Source organism: Canis lupus, chromosome 21, assembly GCF_003254725.2.
Source record: "Canis lupus dingo isolate Sandy chromosome 21, ASM325472v2, whole genome shotgun sequence".
NCBI classification, from domain to species: Eukaryota; Metazoa; Chordata; class Mammalia; order Carnivora; family Canidae; genus Canis; species Canis lupus.
The window spans coordinates 32,297,290-32,324,174 of NC_064263.1; the positions used below are offsets into that span (position 1 = coordinate 32,297,290).

Genomic DNA, 26,885 nt, shown 5'->3' on the forward strand with positions numbered 1-26,885 from the left:
GACGTGGGACTCGATCCCAGGTCTCCAGGATCAGGCCCTGGGCCGAAGGTGGCGCTAAATCACTGAGCCACCCGGGCTGCCCTGTCTTGAGGATTAAGTGAGTTAATACAGACAACATGCTTAGAGCAGTGCCTTATGCTTGTATCCATGTAACTTTTGGGCCAGGCTCTGCACTGGGTGCTGAGAGTCTCAAGAAGAAATTCAGTGATGGTACTTGGAGAGCTCCCAGTCTGAGGCCAAGTGACGGGAAGGCTGTCAGGAGCTCTGTTGGGTTGGGGGAATGGGAATGTCCTCAGCCTTGATGGCGCCTGAAGCAGACAGCTTCAAATTCTCACTCAGCTCTGCATCCTTGGGCAAGTTATTGACTCCTCTGAGCCCCAGTCTCCTCCGCAAAATGGGCCTCAGGGTTAGGTGTCCAGCTGAGGGCAGGGAAATGTCCTGAGGCCCAGGGAATGGACATCTGGCATCTGTGGGAATGTCCCCGCTCAGAGGAAAGAGGCCAGACATGCTCCTCAGTTCTGGGAGACCACTAGCCCCACCTGGAAGCAGCCCTCAGCCCCTGTACCCCTAAAAAGAGAGTTCAAGAAGGACCCTAGAGGGAACAAGGGCAGAGGCTTGAAGAATGAGAACTGACTATGCCCTTGGGAAGATGGGCTGACTCTAGAGAGCATGACCCAGGAGATTTGGATTTGCATCCTGAAGAGGCCTCTTAGTCTCTGTTTGCCAAGGGCGAGTCAACAACATGGCCCTGTCCCACCATCCTTGGGTGGGTGAAGGCTGGAGGGGACAGTATCCAAGGGCCCATTTCCCAGGCATCAGGCCAGAAGGAGCCTCTCTCTCTCCAAAGGAGACCTTCGCCTTCAGGACCATGAGAGTTTCTCTCAGCCTCTTGGACCCCGTGTCTGGTTCAAAAGCATTGCCTTCATGGGATGCATTATCTTCAAAATATGTGCAGAATTCAGTTGTTTCTCACCATGGATGTTCTAATCTAAAACTCCATCATCCCTTGCCTGGATCATTGCAGTAGTCCTCTTCCTGCTGGTCTCTCCTGCAGACCATTTCTGTCTCAGCAGCCAGTAACCTTGAAAAATATACACCAGATCATGCCATCCCCTAATGGCTCCTCACATCACATGATCAGTCCCATGCCTCCTCGCCCCTCTACTTACCCCTCCAACCTGGTCTCCTTCCTATTCTCTTACTAGATAATTCGATTCCCATGCATGAGACTCCTTGCTGTTCCCCAGATATGCCAAGCATCCTCATAGCTCAGGGCCATTGGGCTTTCTGTTCCTCTGCCTAGAATGCTTTCCCCAGATAGGTGCATTCATTCCATGATCTATCACTACATCTGGGTCTCTACCCTCCGGCCCCTTATCCATGAGCCCTCCCTCCTGGTTACTATCTTCCTCCCCTGCTAAATGTATTTATTGTACTTATTATCCAAATGTTACATAGTAGTACTAGTGTGTGTGTTTCTCCCATTAAGTGTAGGATCCATGGGAAGAACTCTGTTTTTGTGACTGAGGCATCTCCAGCCAATAGGACAGGTTCTCACTAAACACTTGTTGGTTACTTTGAATATGGATACGAGTTCGTTGGGGCCAACTCCCAGGGGTGTCAGGGAAGGTTAAGGGAGAAAGGGCCTGAGCTGGGCTTATTTGTGCTGATTCTTTCCCACAAAATAAGACTGTGTTCATATAAAATCCGGGGAGCAGCAGGCCACTTTCCAGATGTCTCACGGCAGGGCCCAAGGAGCTCCTGGTCTGGAGATGCAGCCACTCAGCTATGGTCTCACCTGTTGTGAGGTAGGAGGAGCATACTCAGGTTCTCAGTTCCTTCTCTGAGCTACGGGATAAGGGCTAGGTACCAGTTAGACCCCCAGAGAAGCTGGAACTATGCAGGTGGCTGGTGGCAAAAAGGAGCTGAGGGCCTGACATCCCACTGAAGCATAGGTTCTGGTTAGGGTGCTGGTCCTGCCTTTGTCACTAACTCATCCTGTGACCTAGGTAAGGCTTTGCCCACTCTAGGCCTCAGTTTGCCTACCTCTAAAATGGGACTCAAGCTGACTTTGGCTATGCTCTGCCTTACAGAGGGGGGAAAAGACATGCAGAGAGGTTCAATGACTGGTCTGAGGTCACACACCAGCAGTATTAGTAGAACTGGCCCCACGTCTTTCACCCCCACATTCTCATCTCCCTGCACCCCCTGTGCTCAAATCCTGACAGAGAGCCGGCCTTTTCTCATATCTAGACTTGTTTCCCAATTAGACTTCAAGCCCCTCAGGGCAGAACCACATCTGGTTCCTGCTTCTCCCAGTTCTTCAAGATTGGGCAACCAGCAGGTGCTGAATGAAGGCTTGGTGAATGAGATGAAGCCGAGTTGCTCAAGGCCGCAGAGGGAGATGGCAACAAAGCCAGGATTCCCACCATGTCCACTGGTTCCCCTGGAGCCTCTAGATGCTAGGATTCAAGCCACTCATTCATTCATTCATGCATTCATTCATTCATCCACACGATATTTGCCAAGCAGCTACCATGTGCCAGTTACCACTATAGTACTGGGAAGAAACGCAGTGTCCACGCCACTGCCTTCAGGTGCTTCCATTCCAGCAGGAAGCAGCAAATAGCAAGGAACAAATCCATCCACAAGACGATTTTTCATCTGGACAAGACCGAGGACAGAAACCAAAGAGGCAGACAGTGACTGGGGTGGAGCTGATTTGGGGTGGGTCGGGGTGGGCCTCTCTGAGGACAAGAGGGAAAACCACAGCAGGTAGAGCGAATGGCAAGTACAACGGCCTCCAGGCCGGCCTGGGAGGGTCTCTGGTGGGGGGGGTAGGTCTTGGCCCTAAACTCCTTGCTCAGGAGTTTGCATTTTCCTGGAAGCAGGATGGGAAGTCACTGGGGTTTCAGCCCATGATTGAAAGATGCGAAGCGTGTTTCTAAAGGATCCCTCTGACTTTGAAACTTCTTGCTGTTGCCGGTAGAGGGGCCATGGGGGTCTTGGGTCCCCTGCCCGAGGGGAAGGCAGCTTGGCTCCCAGGCAGGCAGGGGGAGGCTGTGGGTGGCTGGCACAGTTCAGGGCGTCTCGGGAAAACCATGCCTGTGAGGTTCTGGTCCAGGGGAGCGCAGCCGCGTCCCACCCCGCCCCCTAGGATCCCACCAACCCCCCTCCAACATCCCAGGGGTGTTACAGAAAACCGTGCCTGCAAGATGTCTAGGCCCCCGCTCCTTGATTATATTAATGCCAAAATGTATTAAAGAAGCGTGGTAGAGATGCCATTCTAATTGTTTCGTACACACGCCACTGGGAGGGAACTGATTGGACACAGCTCACAGGCAGTATGTTAATACGGTATTTTCATATGATGATAGCTTTGCATAATCTTCCCTTCTCCCAGCTTTGCGGGGACCTGTTGTTAACCAAGCCCCAGGAGAGAGGGGGGAAGGCAATTTGACTTCAAGTCCACTCCCCGCCACATTAATTAGTCATGTGGCTGGGGAAAGGTGTGCTCACTCAGTACAAAGTAGACTTTATAATTTATACACCAGCTGTTTCCGTCCATTCTCCTCCCTGCCTGCCTCTAAATGAAATCGTGTTACCAGAGAACTGACTGGCGTGAATTGAGCCTTTAATCCCATTGACCCTGGCCTGGCTGGTGGGGCCCAGGGGAGGGGGGGGTGGCTTTCAGCTTGAAGCCACCCCCCCAGCTCCCCCACCCCCCCTACAAGCCCACACAATGGTGTGGCTTGGCACAGGAAGGGGGCTGCTGGGAGCGAGGGGGGCCTGCCTGGCTGAGCAGCCCTCGTGGGGATCCCTGGAGGCTGGGATGGCTCACATTTATTGCCTCATCTTCTGAGATCTAGTGAAGCACAACATTCTCATCTAGGTTGTTCCTTTACTTAGAGAACAGGCCAGGCCAGACTGCACAACCAATGAGCTAACACTTGCTTTTTCTGGCCGTGGGGGTTGCTGGGAAAACAGACGTGATTCCCAGGGAGGGAAATGCTGCCCCAGCACCCCCAGTCCCACGCGCCCCTCCCCACCCCCACCCCCCCACTACCACGACAGCAAACTTAAATTCTCCTGACCCAGGAGGCCAAACTGGGAGACCAGGGCCCCTTCCCTGGAGAGGAGGGGTGGAGGTGGACAAGGGGACAGGCCCTGGTACTGGCTCTGGCCTGTGGTCCCAGAAAGGCAGTGCTGAGAAGGATGCTTCTCTTTCCTTCCCGCACCACCACACTCCCCCCCCCCCGCCCCCCGCAAAAAAAAGAAAACCAAGCAAGACCAGGCATCCAGAACCACTCAAGCAAATGCCTGCAAAACAGAGCGCATTTGGTGAGCAGGAATAAACACAGCAATTAGCACCATGGCAGCCTCTTAAACAAACACATGGGACCAAGTCATGGGGTGGGGGAGGTTCAGATGCATCTGTCAGAGGGGCCAGAGGCTACATAGGCTGGGGTTGAGCGAAGCTGAAAATAAGGATGATCAGGCGAAAATGTGGAGGTGGGACAGATCTGAGGGTGGGGACAGAGAGGTAGGATCAGTGTTTGGGGTGGGGGCTGAGTGCGGCAGGAACAGTGAATAGGGAAGGGTGGGAGCAGGGCATGATGTGTCAGTGGAATGGGCTTTGGTGGACAGAGGCGGTGGTCAGAGTAGCTTCCAGGCTGCCATCTTCAATTTATTGGGAATTACAGTGAGGTGAGAAAGAGGGTCCCCAGGTCTCATTTCCCATCCTCTACCTATGTCCAGAGAGACTCCTGAGTCTCCTGCCCATTGCCTGGCCTTGGTTGTTATCTTCTCCTCCACCTAGAATGGCAGCCTTCTCTTCTTCCTCCAGCTAAGTCCTAGAACCTTCAGAACTCAGATCTGATGTCACCTCCACCTTTCCTGACTCCCCAGGCTGGTCTGCGACAGCCCACATCTCTATCTCCCCGACTCCTTGATGGCAGGGGCCATGTCTGCATGCCTGGCAGCTGGCCTGGGGCATGACAAGGTGACCTTGAATGGGTCGCTACTTTTGGCTGGTCCTCAGTTTACTCATCTGTAAAATGGGTTTGATGATCTCTTAGAGCCACTCTGGCCACTTGAGAGCCCCAACTGGAGTGTCTCAGGCCGAACACCACATGTCCTGCTCTGCTAAGAGGAAGGAAACCTTTCAAAGCTGAACTCTGTGTGGGCATCCAAGCTGATTTATTAGCTCTGAAATAGCCAAAGTACTGTTTTTGCTTAATGGCATTAAAAACAACAACAACACACACACACACACACCAAAAAACAACAACAAAAAACCCTGCGACCAGTCCTCTTTTTAATGAAAAGTATGGGGACCATCAGGGGAACCTATCCAGGGAGGGAAAATGAAGTTGTCATTTTTCAACATAATTAAACTTGGTTTTCAGAAATCTCCTGATCTGAAATGTGAATTACGCTAATTACTTCTGGTGGCTGCAACATTGATTTCAGTGTTAAAGTTAATGGACTTAATGGACGTCGCTTCTCCCTCAGACGCGGCTTGGGGCTCCCTGCTGAGGTACCACGAGGGGCTTCCACTGGGCCCTCTGAATCCTCTGTCATCAGCCTCTGCTGCCTGAAGCCCCCACCAGGTTGGTTCCTCTCTGGTAAGCCCTGGGCTTGGGCTTGGGGCCCCAGGGGACCACTGTGGGTGTGGATCAGGGTACCTACTTCCGGCTCCCACTAGGTTAGGTCCCATGAGGGGACACAGAGAAGGCAAAGACTGGTGGGCCCTGTTCCTGGAGGGCTCATGGCCTGGAGGGCGCCTGATAGGCATCTGTGGAAGGCCTCAGGCAAGCAGGGCTGGCGTTTGGAGCATGAGGTGCTCTTGGCCTAGGGGGCTTTCAGTGATGGAGGTTATCAAACGTGGTGGCTTCTGGAGCAAAGAGGTGAGGGAGGCAGAGATGGGTGAAGGGATTCAGGGAGCCTTGCTCCCTGGAAAGGGTGCAGGAGATGGCTAGGAAGGTGGAGGACAGGAGTGAGCAGGGCAGGGAGGTTAGCCTGCTGGGGTAGGAGGAGCAGTAGGGCAGGGCCGGGCCACAGAGTTCTCCATGGGCAATGGTGGCGTGGCAGGGAAGCTTGGAGGCCAGGAGGAGACATTTGGATATGGTTTTGTGTCTTGGCCAGAATGAGGTGGAGTCGTGGAGTGACAGCAGAGTCTGGCGGCTGGAGGACCCTTTCTCTCTGCAGGAAAGAACGGCTTCCAGGTGTCCTGGGGCCGGTGAGGCTGGCTGCCTCTGCTGGTTGGCTTGGCTGCCTCCAGAGGGCCTCAAGTTGCCTATTAAGGAACTGGAAGTTTGAGGGCCTTTCCTGAACCTCTGTCTCCCCAGGAGAAACCTTTGGGGTTTCCCTGAGCGAAAGGTGACCAGGCATGGGGCCTGATGGTAGAGTCCTGAGCACACATCTGCCTCCTTTACAAATGGGCCCTGGCTGGGCCAGCTAGAGGTGCTGGGGGGCAGGGGCATGCTCCCTCCAAGATGCAGCCACTGAGGACACCGGGCACAGGTCAACAATCACTCATGAAGCCATGCTGGCCAGAGAGCCCTTTACTGAAGCAGAGATGCACAGGAGCCACTGCCCTGTTGAGGGGCCTGTGGCCGCCAGGAGGCAGACTTGAGTCTCTGGCAAGGAATCTGGCTCCTGGGGAGCTGGCTCCGAGGTGTGGGGAGGTGGTAGGGTGGGGATGTGCGTGTGTGTGTGGGGGGGGGGGCGGTTGGTGCTGAACCAGAGGATCCAGCAAAAGGATGCAGGGCCAGAGGTGTAGAAAGAGCACAGAGGGGCTTGGAGAGGCAGTGAGCAATGGAGCCAGCCTGGGTCAGAGGGGAAAGGGCCTTAGCAAGCAGCCCAAGGAAACTGGACTGGACCCTGTCAGGCTAGGGGTGCAGTGGGACAGGCAGCTCAGGCAGGGGAGGGAGAGGCCTGCCTGAATAGACCCCGCTGGGAGCAGAGGGGACTGAGCAATGGGGCTTCAGCAGTGGGGTGATTAGAAGGCTGCTGCAGGGCCCCCAGCAGTGATGAGGAAGGCCTGACTCCCTCTACATCCCCCCTCTGACCATCACCACGTTTCCCTCTTACCTCTCTCTCAAACCCTCCCAGTTCTGACTAATGGTCCTCCAGGCCTCGCCTAGACCCCTCAGTGCAGGCCATCGGGACCTCTCCCGGGGACTATAGCAAAAGCCACTGTCCCAGCCTACAGGCTTGCCCCCACATCCCACCTCCTCACACCAGCCCAGGTGAGCTTTATGAGATGGAGATGTGATCTGTCTGTATTCCCTTTGAAACCCTGGTGGCTGACAGTCACGCAGCACTTGCTACAAGCCCGGTACTTCCTTAACCATTTTAGGTGAAGTAGCTATTTTTGGCCTCGTAACAATCCTATGAAGTTGACACTGTTATCAACCCCTGGGTAGCATTTGAGAAACTGAGGTGTAGAAAAGTGAAGTCATTTGCCTGAGTTACACAGCCAGTAGGAGGACCAAGCCAAGATTTGACCCCAGACCATGTCCACTTCGGCCCTTGACCCCTTTCAACCTGTTCTCAAAGATGTAGTCAGAAAGACCTTGATCATGTTGAAGTCCTTACGATTCTCCCCAAGGCCCTCGGTAACCTAGCGTCCTTACTTCTCTGCCCCCTCTGCGTCCCCCTCCTCACTCCACAGTGCCTTCGTGGCTGTTCCTGGAACATGCCAGACCTCAGGGCTTTTGCACTGCCTCTTCCTGCTGCTTAGAATGCTCTTCAGTCTGTCTGCTTGTCTTGCTCCTTCACCTCTTTCATGTCTTGGCTCAAATATCTCACCTTCCCAGGAAGGTCCCTGAGCATTCTATTTAAAATTGCAAGTCCTCCACAATGCTATTTCTCTTCCCTGCTCTATTTATTTATGTATTTGTTTATAAAAAAGATTTATTTATTTGAGAGAGAGAGAGAGAGAGAGCAGGGGAGAGGGAGAGAGAAACTCAAGCAAACTCCACCCTGAGCACAGAGCTGGACGCTGGGCTCCATCTCACGACCCTGAGATGATAAACTGAGCCGAAACCAAGAGTCAGTCGCTTGACTGACTGTGTCACCAGGTGCTCCTCTGCCTTATTTTTCTATGTAGCACTTAATGGCCTGCTGACCTATTGCATAATGCATTTATTATGGTTATTTATTAATCTTCTCCTCCACTGGAATGGAAACTTCACGAGAACAAGGATTATTATCTGCTTTGTCCATTGGCGCACACCTAGTGCCTGGAGTAGTGCCTGGCACACGGCAGGTGAAATAAATATTTTTTTAATGAATTAAAAACATCTTTACCCTTCTGCATCTTGGCTTAGTTTGTTCCATCTCCTCTGGATGGATTTCCCCAGAGGCACCTATAAAACTCCAATGCGCTCTCCCTGTGGCCCTCCAAGGCAGTGCTTCTTCGGGGGAAGCCAGTTCTCACAGGTAGAGCCAGTGCTCCTGGATGGTCACAGCCCGGAAAGTTGGTCCTATGTCACTGACCACACACGCTGCCCTATGTGTGGGTGATCCTGCATTTGACTCATTACTTCTAGCGATGAGGATTTTCTGTTGGGGCGGGGGCGGGGGGGGTGGCTAGTGTCCGACTCAGCATTTCTGTCGGATGCCATGCTTCCCTGCCGTCTGGGAGACTGGGCTGAGGCAAACCGCATGGAGCAGAGGTAACCAGGGGAGAAGTGTCATCAGCCTGGCCTTCCCTGCAGACAGGCCTCTGCAGTTCTCTGGGACTTTGCTCCTCTGGTTTCTGCTCCCCTCCTAGGGCCTTTGACTCTTCGCTCCATTTCAAGTCCTCATCTGCAAACTGCTCTGCACCTCTCTTTAATCTGACTCTCATCTCTCTATCAATCTAGCTCCATCTTAGAGCCCAGAGACTAGCTTCATTATGTTCGGATCTAGAGGTTGTACACTGCACAATTTGAGATGGGGCATTCATATTGTGGTCTTTGTAAATAGCCTTCCCTGGAGCTTGTGCAGTGCAAAATCACACAACCAGACCAGCAGACCTGCGGGGCCCTCATTCACAGTACCTCCTTGGGCAACATTTCCACTGAGATGGCAGTCTTCGGGCCTTTCTTGGGGCCTTGCTCTGTTCTACTGGTGTCAGACTTCATTCGCCCTTCTGCCCACAACCTAGCTGAATTATCTGAAGAGAGAGAAAGACTTCAGAAAGAAGGATCTCCTGGTTCTGAAGGATCTCCTGGTTCTTCCTGTCTCCTGTGGGATAAGCTAAGCCTGCAGGAGGGCAAAGGGAATCCCAGCTGAGAACAGCAGCCCTCATGAACCAGTAGCCAACCAATTTCTGGGCCCTATGAACTTATGGAGAGACAAGAAGATCCTATGGGCAGATTACTTTGAGGATGATTTCTGGGCCTGCAAGGACTTTTTTTTTTTTTTTTTAAGATTTTATTTATTTTTCATGAGAGATAGACAGGCAGAGGGAGAAGCAGGCTCCATGCGGGGAACCCGATGTGGGACTCGATCCTGGGACCCCAAGACCACACCCTGGGCCAAAGGCAAACGCTCAACCGCTGAGCCACCCAGGTGTCCCAACAAAGACTTCTTGACATGGTTTGATCATTCCTCCTTACTATGTAGGGTGGCAACAAAGTGCCCCTGCTCACTGCTCACCACTTCCACGCCCCACATCCACCACTGATTGCATTGGCTCAGCCCCATCTACTCGGGCTGCCCACATTAATCAAGATAGCCCATCAGTTTCCCCATCTTCCTCTTTGGCACAACACAGACTCAGGCCATAATGACCATTATAATCGCTTCCATGTATGATTGCTAACCAGGTACCAGACAGGATGGAGACTATCATGATGCCCATTTTACAAATGAGCAAATGGAGGCTAGGGAGGTTATGTGACTTAGTCCAACTCCCGGTAAGTGACAGAACTGGATCTGAACCCAGGCTTGTCTGGCAGCATGTCCTACATTCTCAGCCACTCTGCTCTCTCACCTCTCGAGCCTCAGGACACCGGACATCTGGTTGGATAAACATACAAAGCCCCCAGCGCCCAGGTACGAGATGTGGATGTTGCGCCCGTGCCCAGTCAGAGGTGCACCCTGGGTAAAGCGTGACCCATAGGTGGGTGGGTTGTGTGGGGGCTGTTCCCATAAAAAATTAGGGAGGGTGCTGTGAGGAACAGAACATGGAAGCCTGGGCCTCTCTTCTGACAGAAGCAAGGCCCTGGACAGATTTCTCATGGAGCTGAAGCCAGGCCAAATCCGCTTCCTCACAGGTGTTAGGTTGCTCCCTTGTTGGCTGGAAATTCAACTGTGGCTGATTTAAAAGCTGACACCTGTGTCCATCACTGCAGCCTCCACGGTGATTACCATCCCTATAAAGTTCCTAATCCCTGTACTTATGCACTGTCCTTACCCTTCGACGGGCCGGACCTATGTGAGCAGGGAGATTGGGTTATTATGTAGAAGAGTTATAATAAGAAATATGACTGCAAAAGCCAAGTCAGTTGAAATTGGACTATAATTAAATGCTTAGAAAATTCTATGCTTGGCTCATTTTAAAATCAAGTGCTTCTTTGTAGCAATTTCCTTTCTTTAATTACAATTTCCTGTCTAGTTTGACATTTACAATGCAATCTTGGGGGACATGTTTGTGATTTATTATTCCTGCTCCTATCAGGATATCACTGTGCAGAAATGAGTTTATAAAATAAGAGCTCAAATTATTATGGCCTTTGACCAATAAAGCAGGCTCATAATTTCAGGCCTGAGAGAAGATTACCATTTTTGACAATCCAAGGCAGAAATACTGGAGAGGGGGAGGGCACAGTTTAGGAATTTGCTCCATGTTCAAAAACATTGCATCATCTCCTCAGGGAAGGCCAGCTTGGGAGGCAGAAGAACATATTAATAACCCCTCAAAAATATACAAGGTTTCACAGCTTTGAAGAACTTTCACTGTCATTGATTCATCTCATTCCTAGCAATAGATAGGCAGGTTTCATTATCCCTATCTAATAGATGGGGACATTGATGCCCAGAGAAGTTAAGTGACTTGCTTAAGGTCACACAGCCTATAAGAGGGGTCTTAGAAAACAACACCCAGGTCTGACCTAGTGAGTTCTTTTCCCACATTATAGTAGCTGTCCCAAAGACAGAGAGGTGACCTGAGACATGGGAGATGCCCTCAGGGCACCTTCTACCTCCCATGGCAGGAGCTCTGAACTAACCTCAGAGGATTATGTGCCTATGACCCACAGGTATGCGGTCAACATCAGTTACTGTGGCCCCAGTTCATGAAAGAGGTACCATCATTTCCTTCCCTCTTTTTCTTCCAGCTCAGGGTTTTACCCAGAAATTTGGGAGTTTCGTTCACTGATTGGCCTGTATCATACCCTTTTATCCCTGGGCCTCAAAGTAGGACCCATGGACATACAATTGCTCAGCTACATGCGTGGCTAGATGTCTACATGTTTGGGGTCGTGGTGTGGTCCCCTGTGCACAACGTGGTGTGTACGTGTGCTGAACACAGTAGGTACTGGATACTTTGCCCCAAAGTATGCGTTGTTACCCCAGCCCATCGGATGGAATCTAAAGAGCAGAAGGCCAAAGCAAATACACAAAGTGATGTGTACTCAAATCATGAAAGATTCACTTTCAGTCCCTCCGGGAAGGCCTTGAAGAGAATGGGAAGGACAGAGGAAAGCCTGGTCCCCTGGGGGCTGTCTGTGGACCCTTCATCATCCTATTCCTGGAACTCTCTGTGGTAAAGGCTCCCATTAGCCTGGTCCCCAGAGGGGGCTGGGCATTGACTTCTGGTCAGGTTAAGTACACCAATTGGCCCCTCTCTGAAGCTGAAGAGTCTCTGGGGAATGAGCATCTCCTATGCCACTCTCTTCCAGAATGCGAGTCGGCTCCGTGCCCTGGTCAGGGAGAAGGTGACACGATCTTGAGGATGGTGAACACAGGAGGTAGAGCAGGCCTGGGTGTTGGGGATGAGTCTAGGTGTGGACGCAATGAGTCAGAGGCATTATGAGACATCCAGACCTTTATATGTGCAGGTCTGGAGCCTGGGGAGAAGGTCTGAGCTGGGCCTATGGTTTCTGGCCCTCTTCCATGTGCCCTCAATGTCCATGCCATGGCTTTCAGCCTCAGTGTCCTTCCAGGCTTTGACTGTGGCCATGCAGCCAGGATCAGAACAGATTGGGGCACATGGAACAGACCTCTGAGGTAGGTGAGGCAGGCAGTCTATGGCCAAGGTAGCTCCCTGCAGCTGGTTAAAGTGGGGTTCCTGGAGCTGCTGGCCTGGGTGTGCTCAAAAACAAGGCTTCTAGGCCTGAAGCAGGGGTTTCTGGGGCGCTCCTTCCTGCCTCTCTGTGGATCCCCTTCAGGAGTGGAAGTCAGGCTTCCGCTTTGTCTCACTTGAAAGGAGCCGTTATGGGAGGTAAATCCCCGTCTCTGGCTTTTGGCCTCAGATTAAGTCTGTCCAGAGACTCATTTGTTGCCTGTGAAAATCCCTTTATTACTTCAAAAAAATTTTAAAGCAGAATGCATTAAGATTTTTGAAGAAAGAGAAAGAATCATATCCCTACACCAGGATGCTGGTTATGAAATTCAAATGGATGGGACAAAGCAATCCTCTTAGAGCACCTCCCTCACGTCAAAGTGGGAGAGGAAGAGGGGGCTTGGGCCCACCCCTCAGAGTATTGAGTCTTTGGAGAACTGGACCACTGAGCAAAGCGCGACTCTCCTGGAAGCCACCACACCGGCCTTGCCTGAGCTCATCCACCTTCGCTTTCCTCCCCACCATGCATATACACATTCATGTAAACATGCACACACATGCACTCATGTACACACTGGTCCTTCCTTGTCTACAATTACTTCTTTGAATCATTATATTGTTCAGGGAGGAAGGAAATGACTATTTAATCGCTATTGTTGAAAAGAGAAAAAGGAAACTCAGATGTTGGGCGGTGGGAGTGATCCTTCCAGGGTCCTCCAGGACCAGATCTTTCAAGGTCAGGACTCTCCCCTTAGAATGTCTCAGACTTCCAAGCGCAGGTCTGAGGCTCCTTGCCAGGTTCCTGACTCCATGAGGAAGGCTCATGAGGAAGGTAATCCCAGGACCCCAGCTCCCCTCTTGCTGAGTCTATAGGGCTTCCTGCCCCAAGAGACAAAGAAGTAGGCCATGTAAATGTTACTCTTACCCCTACACCATCCTTCTGTACTGGCACCATCAGGTCCCAGGATCAAGCAGGAAGAAAGCCTGGAAGGGAGGAGATGGATTCCAGAACCTATAGAAATCCATCCTTCCATCCACCCAGCAGTTCAGCTGCACTGTGGCTAGGGCAGGAAGTAAAGTTACCACAATTTTACCCTCCAGTTGCTCAGGGGTCTGTAAGAAGACAGGAAAATCATGTCAACCCAATGTTAAGTGTAGTGACAGGAAAAGTACGGGGAGCTGGGGTAGCAGTGAGATGCCACTTATTCAGCTCCTGAGCCACAACAGATGGAAGAGCCAGCCATGGGTTCCAGGAGAGGAAGGAGTTTGGACCATGTGTGACCTTTCCAAACATTTGGTGGGAGGGAAAAGAGAGAGAGGTGGGGGTCTGGGGTCCAGGATTGCCTCTATTGAGTGTCCATAGAGTCTCCATAAAGCCTTTGCCTGGCCTCACCTGGAGCCCACAGGCTCTGATTCTACTGCACATCCATTGCAACTTCTCCACTGCACATTGACCAATTGGGGTGAGAGGACCCTTCTCAAAGCACTGCTTAAAATATAACTAGCTCTGGCACAAGCACTCCAAAGACATGTGCCACAATTTATACTCCCTTGGGGGTGATGAAGCAAGCACAGAGCCCTCTGTGACACTCAGGATGCAAGCAATGGCACACTTTTAATGTTTTCTAACACAAGTCTGATGCCTGCCCAAGCTTACCAAGGTTGGTGAGAGATCCCATGTCCACTATTTGTAATGGGCTCTCTCTTCTCCTTTTTATCTTATAAGCACCTCAGGGATTACACATCCCAGAGACTCAGGGAAGCCCTCATCCTCAGACATGGCTGCCTCTGCTCCTGACCTGGGCCCATTCCCTCAGCTGGGACCTTCTCCCAAGCATTGGGTCCTGCTGTTCAGCCTACACCCACTCCTCTAGGTAGACCCAAAAACATTGTCTCCAAGGTCTTCCTGGAGTCTGAGGATGTATCCCGTGGACTAGACCTCTTGGAGGACCCACCTGAGGTTCATATGTTGGCTCAGTGCCCAAGGATCTCCTTTGGCCACCCAAGGTCTTGGCTTTCAGCAAGCCTCACCCTGTGTCCTCACTGGCCACTGGAAGAGTCTGGCTGCAGTCCCTTCATTGTCCCGCTCAAGGCCCTTCCAGCCTCTCCCTTCCCTGCAAGCTGACCCAGCTCTGTGACAATTCAGAAATTGTACATTTGGTGGGAAGATTAGGCCTTATTAAGAAATTTGTGCTAACGCACTGTGCTTAATTGGATTTGGAGAAGGACACAACATGGGCTGCTTGACATTCCAGGGTCCTCAGCAAAGTCTTGGGACCTCCTTGGCTCCTCCCCCAAAGCTGGCCAGAGCCCCAGCCCCATCGCCCCAAGCACCACAGCCTTCGGCCTCTCAGCCCAGTAACGGGGAAGTTAGCTGCCTAATCAGACTAATTAGCACTGGGGACACAAAGTCATAATCTACAAAGAATGCAAATGCCAGTTTTACAAAATGAAAACGCCATATGTGCAGTAATTAGCAAACCACGGGCACATTTTATAAATCATATTTATTAGTTTGTAAACAAATCAAGCTCTAAATGAAATGAAAGATGCCATTAACTGTGACTGCAGCAGTGGCAGTGCTGAGCAGGCCTGGAAATGGGGGCCTGGGGGTGCAGGGTAGAAGCTGACCCAGCAGCCCTGCCTAGGAACCCACCCATCCCCAGCTGACCTCGCTCCTACCCCAGGCTGGAGCTCTCCTGTGGGAGACTGGGTCTGTGCCTTGGCTAGCCAAGGCGCATGGCCACTTGTCCTCCTGCCAGAGCCCCTGGGGGGAATGACCAACTGCCCAACATCCCATGACTCTGGGCTGGTTACTAAGGCTAGGGTTTAAGCAAATGATTGTTCCCCCCATGATGGCAAGATGGCATCTGAATGCCAGCTCAGTACCAGACTTCTCTTAATTTTGGAGCTATGGGCCTCTTTGCCCACTTACATACTTCTGGGGCTTGAGGAAGAATAAAGCCAATGTCTCAAATGAAGGAACATCCTACACTGACCAAGCCTGCTTCCCTGCTTCTCAGGCCCTGCCATTCTCAGAGAAGAGCCTGGGGGAAGGAGGGCTTTCCCAGCTTGGTTCTCTCCTGTGCTGCACTAACATCAGTGGGGTCCTGCTTTGCACTCAGCCCTCTGCTGGGCACTGGAAGTGTTGAGGTGAAAGCATAAAGGTAAGTCTAAGCTCTCCAGGTGCTCCATACCCTGAGAAGGGCTCCCAGGGTGGATTGTAGTAGCGATGATTGTGTTCTGCTTAGCACATTATTTCATCTCCCATCTTTGGAGAACTGTTTTTTTTCTTTTTCTTTTATTCTTTCTTTCTTTTTTCTTTTTGTTTTGACAGAAAGAACACCTCTTTCTGTCCCATGTGGCCATAATGAGGTTCTCAGTCCAGGTATCTGGTACCACGTTCTCCACAAGGTAAGCATGTAATACAACGGGAGCAGTCATTGCATTGTACATCCTAGACCCCATGACATAGCTGGGCCCATCACTCTCTTTATCCAGATTTTCTCAATTGAGGTGGAGGGGTTGTCAACTTCAGAATGATTTGATTGCCAAATTTGGCCTATACAAGGAGCAATGACTATAAATCTTATAGAAAGAAACCCAAAAGTTCATCGGCAGTTTCAAAAATAAGATTAACATCTCCATGAACCAGAAATGGAATAGAAATCTAAAATGGTAAATGGAACCAAAGCCATAATTTTGCTGGGTTCTGGGTCTGGCATCAAGCAATGCAGTTGACAGTTCAACCCTTGTAGGTTAAGGGGATGCAAATGGTCCTTTAGGGGTAGGAAGCAGCGTTGTGGTCAGGAATGAAGGCCAGATGACTGGCTGACTCTGTGATTATGTTTGGGACACACCATTACACCCATGCAAACTACTATTATAAGAGTTGGTTTGGGATAAGAATGGGTAAACATGGATAGGGAGAGAGAGGGAGAAAAGGAGGAGGAAGAGAAAGGGAAAGACAAAAAGAAATCCCCACTTAAAGTGAATCTATGAATCAATATTCCAAGATATATGAAGAGATTTATTACCAGAAAAAAAATCCATAATCTGAACAGAAATTCACTCTAGATAAAATTCACTAGACAGAAGTATCTGTAAGTACATTTAGAAGTTCAAGGAGATAAACTCTTAATAAAAGAAAACTATATATATATATATATATATATATATATATATATATATATATATATAATAAAAACAAGTACAAATTACAAGTGGATATGAAATGAACCAATTAGAAATCTAGGAAATGAAAGATAGAGTCACTGATATTAAAAGTTCCAATAGACAAAATAAATGCGATACTGGGCATAGTTAAAGAGAGAACCAGAGGATTGAATTGGAAGTTAGAACTGGAGAAATTCACCGAAAATGCATCAGAAAGTGATAGAGTTAAAAAAAAAAATATATATATATATATAACAATGGAGAAACATGGAAGTTAGATTGAAGAGCTCCAACGTGTGTCTAATAAAAGCAACATATGAAGAAAATGAAAGCAATAGTAGAAAAGCAATATTTAAGTGTAATTGTCAAGAATTTTCCAAAATTGAAGAAAGCTAAGAGTTTTCAGATTTAAAAATCTGCTCATTGTACTGAATTGGAAAAATAAAAATAGATCCACATCCAGATACATCATAGTGCAACTTCAGAACATCAAGGGTCAAGAGATCATTTAAAAGCTACTAGAAAGTAGAAACAGATCATGACAAAAATCCAGCTAGACCAAAGCAGGATTCTCTTCAGCAATAGTGGATGCCAGAGGAAAATGAAATAATATCTTCAAGGTGCTGAGGAAAAATGACAATCGATCTAAAAATTTATGCCCTGCTAACCTTATCTGAAAGTGCAGGCAAAATAAAACTTTTAGAGGGGGAGGGGCAGAGAGGGAGAGAGACTCTTAAGCAGACTCCACCCCCAGTGCAGAGCCTGACATCGGGCTCCATCTCACAACCCTGAGATCATGACCTGAGTCAAAATCAAGACATGTAACCGACTGAGCTACCCAGGCGCCTTGACAAAATAAAACTTCTTATAGACATGCAAAGACTATAGCCTCTTACTGAAATAAATATGTCCCCTAGTAAGAAGAAAAGTGGACACAAAGTAAAAGCAAATGGGGTGTAGAAACCATGGATGGCCACAAGAAATAATAAGCGTGTGTTGGAAAATTCAATTCAGTGTTGACTACAAAAATTAATAATGATACCCATAGTATGAATATTTAAAATAGGTGAAACTCAACTTCTAAATGAAGATTACTGAACGGATAGGGATGCTCAATACAGCATCACATGAAAAAGAAAGAAGGAAAGAAGGAAAAGCAAAGCAAAGAAAAAAGAAAGGTCTCCAGGATGAGAAAGAATGTATTTATTGCTAGGACAGTAAGCAGGAAGTGATGTTGTAGTGTCCCATGGTGGTGGTCGTAGGGTTTTAACACCCAAGCAGGGACAGGAGATTTAGCCTCTTGCCCATGAAAAGCACAGAGCTGGAACTAAGTCCCTTGTAAATGGCTGGAAGCACTGAAACGCTGCCATCTATATGAAAATGGAAGTAGAAAAAAAACTGAACTCACAAGCTGAGGAAGCAGCAAGCAAGCATATTATATGCCTGGGGTGGTGGATGAGAGGGGGAAAGAGCCCATGAGAAGGTAAAGACTTGGGAATAAAACGGAAGCAGGTATGAAGTCCCCAGTGCATACTGCCTGTGGGGTGTAAGATCCATGAGCTAAGAGAATAAATGGGTCTGGGGGGCCAGAAACAGGAACCATGAAACTGCTTAGGAGGAATATTTTGACAACTATGACACAAGAGATTCCAAGAGAAACAAAACCCCTTCTAAAGATAAGCACAGAAAAGTTACCAACTACATGGGGAAATGAGGCACCATGAGGGAGAAACAGGACAAATAAGATCATCTAAAGATTCCTGATAGGTCTCAGAGAAAAAAGCAGAAAGAATGGTGAGGCCATATGAGAAAAGAAAATGGTTAAGAATTTTCCATGGCTGAAGAAAGAGATGAGTCCCCAAACTGACCCCTTATGTCCTGAGAAGGACAAATAACACATATCTACCCCTAGATACAATATCAGGAAACTTTAAAATGCTAAATGAAAGAGAAAAGCAACTAGAGGACAAGAGACAGCAGAATCTCTGGAAAAGAACAACAGTTGGGCTCACAGCTGATTTCTCAGCAGCCAGATTGATTTCAGAAGACAATGGAAGGACATCTTTAAAGTACTAAAAGAAAAATAACCAGCAATGTATAATTCACCCTGAATCAAGACAAAATAAAACACGTCAGGAAAAGTCAGAGAGTTTATACTCACAATCTTCTCTGAACTAACAAATAAAGATTGTACCTTAGAAGGAAATCAAGACCAAAAAGTAGTAATGATGAGCAAATATAGTAGAAAACATGGTTGGCTAATCTAAACAAGCATCACCTACAAAAAATAAAGATTAGCCTCTGAGAGGAGTTAAAAACAGCATAGAAATGGGGTGCCTGGGTGGCTCAGGCAGTTAAGCGTCTGCCTTTGGCTCAGATCATGATCCTAGCATCCTGGGATTGCCCAGTGTCCAGCTCCCTGCTCAGTGGGGAGCCTGCTTCTCCCTGTCCCTCTGTCCCTACCCCCCCACTTGTGCTCTCTCGTGCTCTCTCTCTGTCAAATAAATAAAATCTTAAAAAAAAAAAAGAACAGAGTAGAACTAAAGTACTTTATAACAATAACACGGAGATGGGAGCAGGTACTGGAGTTAAAACATTTAAAGATCTTTGTATTGTAGGAGGCAATTAAAGATATTAATTATATTTAGACTTAAAAAAAAAGTGTAACATCCAAACGACTATAGAGGAAAAAAAAAAGGTAATAAAAAGAACTCAGTAAATTCAGTTGAAAGCAGGAAAGGAAAAGAAACAAAGAAAAAAATACATGGTGAAATTTTTACAAGATGGTATAAAAAACACCAAGTTTATCAGTAATCACAATTCATTTCAATGGATTAAGCTCACTTATTGCCAGATAGTCTGAGATTTTTAAATTCCAGTTATAAGTTGTTTATAAGAGATATAACAACTAAAACATAACAGTGCAGAAAACTTGATAGTAAAAGGATAGGAGAACATATAAATACTAACTAAGGAGATATAGTAATAGTATAATGTTATAAGATTATAATAATTATTATAATATTACACATATAATTCTATATTATATATGTAATATAATTATATATTATAGTGTAACAGAAGTGAAAGAGATTTTAAGGCAAAAATTTTTTTTGAGTTTTTTTTTAAGATTTTATTTATTTATTTGAGAAAGAGAGAGTGCAGGACAGCACAAGCAGGAGGAGGGGCTGAGGGCGAGGGAGAAGCAGGCTCCCTGCTGAGCAGGAAGCCTAACATGAGGCTCCATCCCAGGATTCTGGGATCACAACCTGAGCTGAAGGCAGATGCTTAAGTGACTGAACCACCCAGGCACCCAGAGATTGTAAAAAGGTGAATATTTACTGATAAGAGAAACAATTCAATAGGAATCTACAGTGATACTGAACCTGATTGTTTTTAATGACGTAACTATTAAAATGACAGAATTTTGAGGGAAAAATGAACAATATATTAAACAAAATTATATAGTAAAATGTGGGAGAAACTGATAAACCTACAATCATCATGGGAAATTTTAACACTGCTCCTTCAGAAACTGATGGAACAAATGATTAATAAGAACATATACAGCCGAATACCTGTGATCAAACTACACAATTAACTCCTCCTTAATGTATGTATGTAAAACCCCATATCCAATAAAGAGTATACTTTTTTTTAAGTACACATGGAACATTAACAAGATTGACCATATAATAAGCCACAAAGGACGTCTTAACAGATATTAGAAATCTGATATAATTAATGACACATGTTCTATGACTCCAGTTCAATAAAATTAGAAAACAATAAAAAAAGTTAGGTCCAAAAATATCTCACTTTTTTGTTGTTGTAGTGAATTATACTATATGTATAAAAAAGTATACATATTTTACACAGAATGTAAAGAAATACAATGAAGTAAACATCTATGTACCATCACTCAAATTTATAAACAGTGTATTTCCAGAATCTCAGAAATCTGTGCACTCCTCTCCATCTGCATTCTCTTTCTGCTCCACAGCGGCAACTGCCATCCTGACTTTTAGGAAGATAATTTTCTTATTTTTTCTTACTGTTTTGTTACTTATATGTACATCCCTAAACAATATTGGTTCTTTGCCTGTTCTTTTTCTATTAAAAAGATCTATATTCTGCATGGTATCTGCATGTCTCCCTTGTATCTAATCATACGCTGGGCAAAAGGAATATAGAGGTGGATTATGCATGGATCCTGTCATCTAAAGGACCGCGTTTGGTTGTGTGATGGGTCCTTGTGACACAGGATGAAGTAACTATGGGAGCACGAAGAAGGGGTATCATCACAATCAGACTAAAGAAAAGAGATTTTTAAAAATATTTTATTTATTCATGAGAGACACACACAGAGAGAGGCAGAGACACAGGCAGAGGGAGATGCAGGCTCCATGCAGGGAGCCCGATATGGGACTCGATCCCGGGACCCCAGGATCATGCCCTGAGCCAAGGCAGATGCTCAACTGCTGAGCCACCCAGGGGTCCTGGGAAAAGAGACTTCTTAAAGAAGTTGATATTTGAGATGAGTCTTGAAATTAGTAGTCTTATTTTCCAATATGACAAGGGAGGTGAGACCTGCTGACAGTTTAAACAGAGTGTGAAGCAATTCAGCTATTGTCTTAGTTAAGATTCAAACTAGGCAAACACACAAGATTTATATTTACATAACTGAAAACCAGGTGAGTGAGTTCAGGCATGGCTGGATCCAGGCACTTAATAGATTTTCAGACTACTTCTCTCGACATCTTTCAGATAGGCTTTCCCTACATAGGGAATCAGACGGTCCTCAAGAGCCCGGGACTCACTTCCTTTCAGCACAGTAATATCATTAGGAGGTGGTCTCTTTCATAAGTGCCAGCCAATACTCCCAGAGAAGACTCTTAATAGGACCTGTTTGGGTGATGTTCCCATTCTTGAATTAACCACCGAGCCTAAAAGGATGGGGTATTATTATCTTAGATCACCAACTTAGGTCACCAACCAGCTTCATTCCAACCACATAGACCTGTTTCCTCACAAGAGAGGATTCCATTCTCAGAATGAGAAGAAATCCTAAGGGAGCAAAAACAACCGGCATCACTCAAAGCATGAGAGACTGCTGTCCATTTGAGAACCTGCTAGCTGTCGGGTAGGAGTGGAGGGTCTGATGAAGGGGGACGTGGCCAGAAAGAGGCTGGGAGGTGAGGGTGGGGCACAACATGTGGACTACTGAGTTGTATCTTATCCTGAATGTAATGGGAGCTTCACAGTGGTTGAAGCAGAGGGCAAGGAGTTCGAATGTCCATTTTAGAAGGATCCCTCTGGGGCCTGTGAGAGGGAGGATTGTGACTATAATTCTGGTGAGGGGCATAAGGAAGCTGTGTAGGGCAGGGAGCAGGGAACAGTCAGTCGGAAGCTGATCAACAAGTGGAGACTATACATTGGGGTATAAGGAAGAAAGAGTCAAAGTGCAGCCACATTTCTCATCTGGGTATCGGGTATCTGGGTTGGGGTGCTCATCACCAAGGAGGGGGAGTCTGAGAGACATGGGTTCCTTATGTTATGACAGTTTGCTCTGCACCTCTACTCAGCGTCCTCTAGTCCAGTCCTCTAACCGGGTGCTGGGTACACTCTAGGCTCTGCTGCTGCCTTTCTTTTTTTTTCTTTTTTAAGATTTTATTTATTACTTTAGAGAGAGAGAGAGAATGCACAAATGGGGGGGGGAGGGGGAGGGAGCAGCAGACTCCCTGCTGAGCACAGAGCCCAACTGACCATACCGGGCTCAATCCCAGGACCCTGGGATCATGACCTTAGCAGAAGGCAGATGCTTAACCAACTGAGCCACCCAGGTGCCCCTAGGCTTCTGACAAATTTTTGTGGAGAGACCAATCAAGAGTTGCTTTGAATTGTAGGTTTAAGTGAGGCCTGCACTTCAAGGCATAAGTTTCCTTGGGACCCATTGACGAGTCCTTGACAGTCCCACTGAGGAGGGCTGAGGCTGAGCCAGTACATGTCTGTCTGTCTGTCTGTCTGTCTGTCTATCTGTGTGAGATGACCTTCCCACCTACTACACTCACCCCCCAACTTCCCCATCCCTGAGGGTCAGGTGCCCAGGGCCAGGCATTCTGCTGGCAGGGATAAGAGTGGGCTACTCCAGCTCTAATATCCAGCCTGGTGTGGGGGTGTCTCTTCTTACCCCAGTCAAACCTGCCAGAGGAAATCCCAGGGAAGGGAGTGATCGAACCCGTGTCCTAACTAACCCTAGCCAGGGAGAGTGCTTCCAGGAGGCACCAGGCTCCAGAGAGTTGTGCTCTACCCATGCCCCTGTCAGGTGCTCTGCAATATCTCTTCCCTGTTCACTCTCACAACATTCTACAAGGCAGATAGTAGCAGCACCCCCAATTTACCGTTGGGCTGTAAACTGAAGCCCAGCAAGGCAAATCAAGTTGCCTGAGCCCTCTCTTTGGTAAGTGGTGGATCAAAGCACAGGTCTGATCAGAATCTCAGGCCTGGCAACACTTTCCAGAACTGTGGTCAGGATGCAGGCACCCTGCAGTGGTAGGTAGGGACCACAGGGCTCTTGGAAGAAGATGCTGAGCTTGGATTTTCCTGGGCTCCAGAGGGAGCAGGCCCAGCTTTAAGGAGCACACTGGCCAGGCCCCCTGGGGCCTGGGGTCCTTGGGGCCCTCACAGCCCAGCTGGCGGTGGCAAGCAGAAGGCCAGGAGTGGTGGGGGTGGAGGTTGGGGGACGGCTGGAGGAGTGGGTGGCTAGGGGTGGGTTAATGCTGCTACCTTATGAAGGACATTTTTCAATTGAGCCAGTAACTAGAGGCCCTGGGAGCGTGTTCTATCTCAGCAACTCTACAATCGGAGGATATGAACTGGCTGTGAGAAAGCCATCAGGGGCTGGCTATTCCCGAACTCTTAGAAGGCACAGAGCTAGATTTAATAAAAGGGGAAAATGAAACATTTTCATTAGCACCAAATTTTCCATTTAATTTGGACTTTTACAAAATAAGTGGCCTAATTACTGCCATGATTTGAGCTTCTCAATAGGTTTTTCCTCTAAGAAGTTGCAGACACCACACGGACGCTGTTCTCCAGAGCCTGCCCTATGTCAAAGTCCCCCACAGCCTCCCCTAGAAGCAGGAGGGCTTCTGAGGCCTGAGGGGGGTTCCAGGGCAAGCCACAGAGGGGAGCACTGGCCAGCTGGTTCACTGGGACCCACACAGCCCTCTTCTCCCCCACCCCCTGCAGCATCCAGTGGGGAAGCTGCCATTCTGGGGCCTGGGGACCCTCGACACCAGCCTAGACTGTGTCTGAGCCATGGCCCGAGCCTTACCTGAGTCCCAGCTCTGCGTCCGGGAGTTTGCTGAGCAGCAGTGAGTTGACTGTATCTTCTACCCCATGGTCTGGCTTTTGCCTTTGGTGCTGTGCACCCTGGCCCTCTGGTCTTCACCTATAAAAATGACTGCAGCCCAGCAGGATTGCCCGCCCCCCCCCCCCCCCCCCCCCCCCCCGGGCCACTCACACTGACCCGGCCAGTCCTTGGGAGGTCAAGGAAGAAGCAGTCTCTGCCCTGGTCCAGACCCTCGGGGGCCCTTGCTATCGCCACCCTGTATGGAGGCTGGGTGCCTGGGGCTGGAGCCACTTCCTTCACCTCTTTTCACCCCTCCCCCCCACTCCCCCTCAACAGGCCTTCAGCTTTTTCCTATTCCCTCTGCGCTTGAGAAGAATCAGGGATTAAAGAAACAGAGCAAGAAATTGCCAAGAACTAGCCTAGCAGAAGATCAGATAGAGTGATGGAGAGAAGGGACCCTTCCTCCCAAAACAGCTTGGAACATCCGGCCTGGTGGGGGCCCAAGAGAGATGGGGTAATCCAGTGGGCAGGGGCAGGGTCACCTCCCCATCATCCCCTACTGAGACTCCAGGTCCCCTCCTCTCCCAGAGAGCCAGTTGGAGTCAGGGCTTCATCACTGGGCCTCCGCTCTTTCTGGAGAGCTTCCCTTCCTGCCCAGAAGAGCAAACCCCACTCCGGCCCCTCTCCAAGCCAAAGCCAGCTGCTCCAACACCTCCTAGGACTCCTGCTCCTAATTTCCAGAGTCCAGGCCCCATTTTAGCCTCAGCACCCCAGTTCTGGTCCTCCTTTCCATGGGAGAGCCAGGCGACCCCAAGCCCCTTATGGAAGAGCAGCTAGAGGCACACAGGGCCTCACCAAAAATCACATTATAACCAGGAAGTTGGTAAAACAAGGTAAGATGCTTCCTAGGGAGCCACGGCTTCCCTCAGACCAACAGCCCTGGCCAACACTTGAGGAGGGTCTTCCTCTATTGGCAGTTTCTTAAAACGGTCCTTGAGTGGAGCCCAGAGAGTCACAGAGGGAAGTCTTTGCTGTCTACTGGAACATTCTCTGTGGCCCCTGTTCTCATGGAGCTCGAGGGCCAGTGGGAAAGAGGCAGGTGATCATCTCCCTGTTTACAGACAAAGAGACTAAGCCCTAACATCGGGTAAGGTGTCCTGTTGGTCCTTCAGCTGGGGAGTGGTAGAGCTGGGATCCAAGCTGATGCCCTTAGCTTGGACACTTCAAAAAAATAAAGTTTCGGGGGATCCCTGGGTGGTGCAGCGGTTTGGCGCCTGCCTTTGGCCCAGGGCGCGATCCTGGAGACCCGGGATCGAATCCCACGTCGGGCTCCCGGTGCATGGAGCCTGCTTCTCCCTCTGCCTATGTCTCTGCCTCTCTCTCTCTCTGTGTGACTATCATAAATAGATAAAAATTTAAAAAAAATAAATAAATAAAGTTTCACCCCCCCCCAAAAAAAAAACTGAGGCCCTTAAAGGATGAGCCTATGTTTGTTTGCTATCACTACAATTTTACCTTTACATACAGCAAAGGGTGTAACTCAATGATTTTTTTACACATGCTTATACCCGTGTAACCAACACCCAGCCCAAAGCCTAGATTTCCAGTGTTCCAGAAGGCTCCTTTGTGCCTCCTCCCAGTCAGTACCCTCCCGCAAAGGTAATCTCTATTCTGCAAATCTTGGCACTTGTTTGCAGGAGAATGGGGCTCTCCCAGGTGCCTATGACTAAGCTGTTACTGGAAAGATGGCATGACCCAGCACCATGCTGGTACATAGGAGGAAACCCTGGCAATTTGGGGAGTGAAGAGAGTTTAATAATGTGGGAACTACAGGTGTTAACAGGACTGTTAATTTGGACCTGCTGCCTCTCAGCCGGTGTCAGAGCTCAGAGACTCTGAGCCAAAGTCTTTGGTGGGAGCTGTGGGAGGGCCTCCCCTGTGGCAGAACCAGACCTGGCCCACAACCCCTTCTGGGGGTACACCAGCCTCAGGACACAGTGAGGGTGGGGCAGGTAGGTGGGAAGCTAAAACTCTCTAGGGGTCCGGCCTATACTTTCCTTGAGGTTGGACCACAGAGACGGCCAGTGGGGATTCAGTGTCTACCATCCACAGCAGTGAAGGCTGTCGGGAAGCAGGGAAGCAGGGTCTGGCCCCAAGAGGCCTTCGGGGTCTCAGAGCCCCCCAGGCCCCACCCCCACCCCACCCAGCCATCATCCATTGGCTGGGAAGGGACCACACCTGCTGATCCTCCTTAACCCCAGGCTGCCTCTTTGTCTCTGAGGCAGGCCAGCCTATTCAGTGTTAAAGTCGCTGGAGTGTCCAAGGAGACATAAAGAAAGTTTAGAGACTTTTAATTTGCCAGCTCGGCCTCTCCCACTGGCCAGCGGGTTGAGCATTTATGGAGGAGGGCAGCCGCAATAAAGGCTTATTGTTCTTCCTCTGAGCCACTGCTTGGTGACTCCTTTCTTAAGTGAGACAAAGGGAACCCAAGGCCCACAGGCTTCCCCAGGCCTGGGGAGTTGGGTCCACAATTAGCAGACAGCCACCCCAGAACCAGGCCTTGTGGGGAGGGTCCAACTCCACCTCCATCTGGGCTGCACCCATGGGAATGCTCAAGTGGGGTGTGGGAGGCACAGTCCATGGGGGACTCTGGAGGACCCCAGAGCACCAGGAGGCAGGACGCCGGCAGGGAGGGGCCCAGAAGTCGTGCTGTAGGGTTGCTATGCAGCCAGAAGAAAAGCAGGTGCGAGGGACGCAGGGGATGAGCCTCATTTTCAGAGTCCTCTGTGAAAAGTAGGGGAGTATCCCAGGAAAGGTTTCCAAAAGCCAGAGAGGCCACCTCAGGAGGGAGTGAATTCCCAACCACAGGAGGTGTGTGAGCAGAGGCCAGAAGCCCACCTGCCAGGAGGGGGCCCAGAACAAAGGCTGAATTCTGGCTGAGGAGGTCATCTCCAGTGCCCTAATGCCAGGCTCAGGATCTCCAAGCTGGCTCTTTGGTCAGACAGGAACGGGGGGAGCAGAGGGATGTGGTGACCTTTTTCAAAGACACTGCACTTGAGGCATCCACCAGGTGCT

The 26,885-nt window shown here is 49.0% G+C and overlaps 2 long non-coding RNA genes across 3 annotated transcripts in view; both read left to right on the forward strand.

Annotated features, from left to right (window-relative positions):
* The window catches only part of LOC125753227 (uncharacterized), a 52,354-nt gene that overhangs the window by 19,808 nt on the left and 5,661 nt on the right, over positions 1-26,885 (forward strand). Inside the window, exon 2 of the long non-coding RNA XR_007404505.1 lies at positions 15,618-15,694. This is a non-coding gene — a long non-coding RNA (uncharacterized LOC125753227). The remainder of the gene's footprint in view (positions 1-15,617; positions 15,695-26,885) is intronic.
* LOC112667586 (uncharacterized) lies at positions 21,495-25,272 on the forward strand. 2 transcript variants are annotated; one of them, XR_003141177.3, is made up of 4 exons: positions 21,495-21,599; positions 23,708-23,832; positions 24,147-24,324; positions 24,788-25,272. It is a non-coding gene; the product is annotated as an uncharacterized LOC112667586 (long non-coding RNA). The 2 variants fall into 2 exon arrangements; XR_007404503.1 differs by having other exon boundaries at positions 24,147-25,272.